Source organism: Megalops cyprinoides, chromosome 2 (genome assembly GCF_013368585.1).
Source record: "Megalops cyprinoides isolate fMegCyp1 chromosome 2, fMegCyp1.pri, whole genome shotgun sequence".
Classification (NCBI taxonomy): Eukaryota; Metazoa; Chordata; class Actinopteri; order Elopiformes; family Megalopidae; genus Megalops; species Megalops cyprinoides.
In genome coordinates this window covers 61,197,204-61,203,203 of record NC_050584.1, presented here as the reverse complement: position 1 = coordinate 61,203,203, position 6,000 = coordinate 61,197,204, and positions in this window count along the sequence as shown.

The window sequence follows — 6,000 nt, the reverse complement described above, 5'->3', positions numbered from 1 at the left end:
ACCTGACGGCATCCTGGGGACTGTGGTCAAGGCATGTGCAGACCAGCTGGCAGGGATCCTCACCAAGCTGTTCAATCTCTCCCTGACGCATGCCACCGTCCCTTCATGTCTGAAGGCTGCCACCATCATCCCCGTTCATAAAAAACCTGCCATAGACAGCCTCAGTGACTACAGACCCATAGCCCTCACGTCTGTAGTCATCAAGTGTTTCGAGCGGCTAGCACATCAGAGACTGCCTCCCTCCCTCCTTCGACCCCCACCAGTTCGCTTATAGAGCGAACCGATCTACGGAGGACGCCATCGCCATAACACTTCACAGAGTGCTGAGTCATCTGGAGAACCGGAAGAGCTATGTGAGGATGCTCTTCGTGGATTACAGCTCAGTGTTTAACACAATCATCCTGGACATATTAGTTACCAAACTGTTCAAACTACAGATCTCCCTCCCCACCTGCACCTGGATTAAACATTTTCTCACAAACTGCCCACAATCTGTCAGACTTGGCCCCCACCTCTCCTCCATGCTCACACTAAGCACTGGTTCTCCTCAGGGCTGCGTGCTGAGCCCTCTACTGTACACCCTGTACACTTATGACTGCACTCCATCCCACCCAACCAACGCCACCATTAAGTTCGCGGATGACACAACCGTGGTTGGGCTCATCTCCGATGGGGACGAGATGGCATACAGGGCTGAGATAGGGAAACTGTCTGTGTGGTGCTCAGAAAATAACCTGTCACTGAACGTCCTTAAAACAAAAGAACTTATCATGGACTTCAGGAAACACAGACAAGACCACGCCCCTCTCCTCATCAATGGAGAACGTGTGGAAACTGTCACCACCTTCAGGTTTCTGGGCACCCACATCTCTGCAGATCTCTCCTGGACATCCAACACCAAGGCCTTAGTGAAGAAGGCTCAGCAGCGGCTGCACTTCCTGCGTGTCCTCAGGAAGAACAACCTGGACAAGAAGCTGCTGCTGGCCTTCTATCACTCCTCTGTGGAAAGCATTTTAACATACTCTCTGGGGGTGTGGTACGCAGGCTCCACAGCTGAGGACAGGAAGGCTGTGTGGAGGGTTATTAACACCACCCAAAAAATTATCAGCTGCCCTCTGCCCTCCCTGGACGACATATCCAGATCCCGTTGCCTCAGTAAAGTTAAGGCCATCACAGGAGACCCCTCACATCACGCCTATTACCTGTTTGACCTGTTGCCCTCTGGACGGCGCTTCAGGTCAATCAAGTCCCACACCACCAGACTAACCAACAGCTTCTTCCCCTGGGCCATACGGACTGCTAACAAACACTGACACCCACCCCCCCACCCTCTACCTCAATACAACTGTGCAATTCCACTGTGCACTTTAAGTAGTTTTTATTATTGTTAGTATAGTTATTATTGCACAAGTTTTTCTTATTATTTAAAATGTCTTCTTTTTAAATTTGTATTTTATTGTATTTATTGTATTTTATTGTATCTGTACCCAATGTCGTGTGCCTTATTTGTATTGTGTTTATATAAATGTTCCACAGTGCGCTGTTGTTGCAGACCACCCACAATTTCGTTGTACCCCACCGTGCAATGACAATAAAGTCTATTCGGATTCTGATTCTGATTCAGAGGTATTATCTGGTTACAAAAACACGGTTTTTGTATTTAAAAGTGTTTATTTCTAACTTTTACAAAATGAAAGAGAAAAAATGCCAAACATACTAGATTCATACAGAAATACAGCTGTTTGACCGTATTCCGCCATCTTGGATTATTTTTTCGAGTTGAGCAACTAAAGAATATACGTCACGTTGCCTTCCTTCAGATTGGCAGTCGCCGTGTCGCATCGTTCAACATTTGCATAAAATAGACATCTCGTCTATTTTGGCCCCGCCTAGCTGACGGCATAACGACCACTTGTCTCTTGTTGCTGTAAAACGCCCACTCTAATTGAAAATGAATAGTAGTCGGTCGCTTTGTCTCTATCTCTTGTAGCTACTGTGACCAAGGGGTAAACATTCCATGGTCTCTCGTTGCTTGTCTCTTCCAATGTGTAGCCTACGGGGCTTAAAGCTAACGAGACAGTAACCTCCGGGTCACACAAATCGAACAAATTAAATATCAAAATCAAGTTCGAGCCCTGGCCCGTTTTTTCCATTTCCTAATTTTTAACTGGAGCATAAAATCGAAGGTATGAAAAATAAATCGATATTTGTTTTTTTGGTATCAGATTCATAAACAAATAACAAAATAACAAATTGTTTTTTCATTTTCCGATTTTGGATTTTCCATTGAATATGGAAAAAACGGAGACACAAGTGCACTTTGCAGCTTCCACGACTTGGGAAAAGAGCCGGCAATCACAAATATAAACGACGCCTGGGGATTCGTTAATGCTGCAAAACTGAAGGGAACAAGCTGGTCGAACATAAAGTTGTGCTCAAAAGTTTGCATACCCTGAAAGAAATTGTTAAACATTGGCATTTATTTGGAAAATATGACTGATAATGCAAAAGATTTTTTTCTTATTTAAGGATAGTGGTCACATGAAGTCATTTATTATCACATAGTTGTTTGACTCCTTTTTAAATCATAATGATAACTGAAATCACCCAAACAGCCCTGATCAAAAGTTCACATATCCTTGAATGTTTGGCCACATTATAAACACACAGGTTGACACACACAGGTTTAAATGGCTATTAAAGGGAAGTTCCCACACCTGTGACTCATTGTAATTGTAATCAGTGTCTGTGCATAAATAGTCAGTGAGTGTCTCAGCTCATGAGGTGATGTACTGACTTGGCTGGATACTGCACCATGGGGAAGACAAAAGAACTGCCAATGGACCTGTGTACTAAGGTAGTTGAACTTTATAAAGCAGGAAAAGGATATAAAAAGATATCTAAACACTTGAAAATGTGTCAGTACTGTTCAAACCCTGATAAAGAGGTGGAAAATAAGAGGTTCTCTTGATACTAAGCCACGGTCAGGTAGACCAAGAAAGATTTCACCCACTACTGACAGAAGAATTGTTCGGGATGCAAAGAAAAACCCACAAACAGCTTCGAGAGAAATACAGGCTGCTCTGGAAAAAGTGGTGTTGTTGTTTCAAGGAGCACAAGAAGGAGGTACACAAATAACCTACATGGTCGAGTTGCCAGAAGAAAGCCGTTACTGAGCCCATGCCACAAAAAGGCCTGCCTACAGTATGCCAGACAACACCTAGACAAGCCTCACAGCTTCTGGAGCACAGTCATTTGGAGTGATGAGACCAAAATTGAACTTTATAGTCACAACCATAAACGCTATGTTTGGAGAGGAGTCAACAAAGCCTACAGTGAAAAGTACACCATCCCCACTGTAAGCATGGTGGTGGATCTCTTATGTTTTGGGGCTGTGTGAGCTCCAGTGGCACAGGGAAATTAGTCAAAATTGATGGCAAGATGAATGCAGCATGTTGTCAGAAAATACTGGCAGACAATTTGCATTCTACAGCACGGAAGCTGCGCATGGGACGCTCTTGGATGTTCCAACATGACAATGATCCGAAGCACAAGGCCAAGTTGACCCTCCAATGGCTACAGCAGAAAAAGGTGAAGGTTCTGGAGTGGCCATCAGTCTCCTGACCTCAACATCATTGAGCAACTTTGGGAAGATCTCAAACATGCAGTTCATGCAAGACAACCTAAAACTTTACAGGAACTGGAGGCATTTTGCCAAGAAGAATGGGCAGCTATACCACCTGAGAATTAAGGACCTCACGCACAATTATTACAAAAGACTGCATGCCATCATTCATGCTAAAGGGGGCAATACACGGTATTAAGAACTAAAGGTATGCAAACTTTTGAACAGGGATTATTTCCTCATTTTCTTTATTGTCATGTTTTGTTTGATGATTGTGCCATTCTGTTATGCCTTACATATGAACTTGAGTCCTGTAAGAAATAAAATACATGTGTTTTGCCTTCTCACTCTTTTTTTCTTTGAAAAATGGTACACATCTTCGCAAATTCTCCCAAGGTATGCAAACTTTTGAGCACAACTGTATTTTGCATGATGACAATGGTGGTTTAACCATCTTTGCTTCACTCAGCAATAGCAATAGAGATTATTGTCAATTTTTTGTCATTTACTGTTATAATAAATGCTGTTTTATACAATTTTATGGAATTTAGCACATATCTGCTGTCTCATCGTGGTTCCATTTGATATGCTTTGCTGTCACTTTTTCCATTTCATTGTTAGGCCTATTAGGTACAAAGCGCACAATGGTGTGGTGCTGCCTCAAGCAAAAAATTAACTAAAATGGATTTAATGAACAAATGTCCCATAATGGTTACGTACAAGGAAACTGGCCGAGAACAGTGCAGCTAATTTCCCCAAAATCACAGACTTCACCTTGAATGTCACAATACTGTATGTTGGCTATTGATTTATCCCTCAAGGGCTAACATGGAATGTGAAACAGAATTTGCATATCTAGAACAAATTACCTCGCCATTTGGGGTTCCATATATAACGCTCTGACTTCGCCATCATACCAAGTTGCCTGTTTTGTAGACCTTTTTCAGCGATGTGATCTTGCTTCCTCCTCCCTGCATTTGGCCGTGGTGCTGTAAAATGCTATATAAGAGCCTCAGAAGAGGCCAGCAATTAAGGCAGAAGGCAAGAGGGATGTGAGGTAGGTCAAATGAACAACGAAGTAAACACTTATGACAAAAATATATCTTTTGTGAGAAAATTTAAGTTTAAAATATGTCCTCGTTATTGTCATTTTGTAATTATGGCTGGCTCTACTGCAGGAATGAATGTATGGATTTGACATAAATATAGCCTAGTTTGCACATCCATTAGGATACTTTAAAAAACCTGGTTGTGCAATTTCAATTTCAATTTAATTTTTTTTTTTTTTTTTTTTTGTAGAACCACACTCCAACATAGTCTATTCAGTCTTTGAAAGATTACCTGCTTGTACTTGCTTTCTTCATAGTTTTGTTTGTGTTTGATTTGTTGTACAAGAAATTTGTCAGAATAAATGCAAGCTATACAAGCTCGATAAAATACGATTTAATTGTTTGATTGGTTTGTTGATTGATTGATTTTGATTTTAGGCAAACCTTTGGCAATACAGAGTAGTGCTGCTAAATTTATGTACTTTCAAGTTTATAATAAGTTATACAAGTAGAAAAGTGTGTGTGAAATAATTTGACATTATCATTTATAAAGTGTACTTCTGGTATGTTTTGAATTAATTGTATTTTAATTCATCGATAGGTACAGTGATGTTAAACGCACTCTGACCAAAGGGTTACGACAAAAAAAAAAAAAAAAAAAACAGAACAGAAATAATATTTCCTGTTGTTTCATGCTTATTTGGTTTCCCTTTATTAACTACTTGATGAAATATGTCATGCCTAATAATTTTAAATAGCTTCTTAAAATGATGTATCACCAAAAATGGAAATATTTAAGGAACTTGTCTGCCATTACATTACATTCCTTCAGTTTTGTGTTCAAACAGCACTTGACTTTTCCCAGCAAAATTGATGCCCATATCAAAGCACAAGTACTGCACATATTTAATGTAATGTAAATAAGGGGGAACACACTACGGTACCTGATTTTAGAACTAAAGTGCAGATTAAGGTCTTGATTAAGGTCAGTGAGGGGCCTGTTCATATTTTAGGGCACCAAGCCTTTTTACCTGCTTCACGTATGTGTTTTTAAGTTTTTTTTGGATCCAGACAAAGTTGCAAGGTGTGAATTGTGTAAGATGCCTTGGGAACAGCGTTTCCCAAACCTCTCCTGGAGGACCCCTTGTCCTGCATGTTTTAGATCTCTCCCTGCTCCAACACAGCTGATTTAAATGATCAGTTTGTTATTAAGCAGCTTCAGGAGTTCATAACGAGTTGATCATTTGAATCAGCTGTGTTGGAGCAGGGAGAGATCTAAAACATGCAGGACAAGGGGTCCTCCAGGAGAGGTTTGGGAAACGCTGC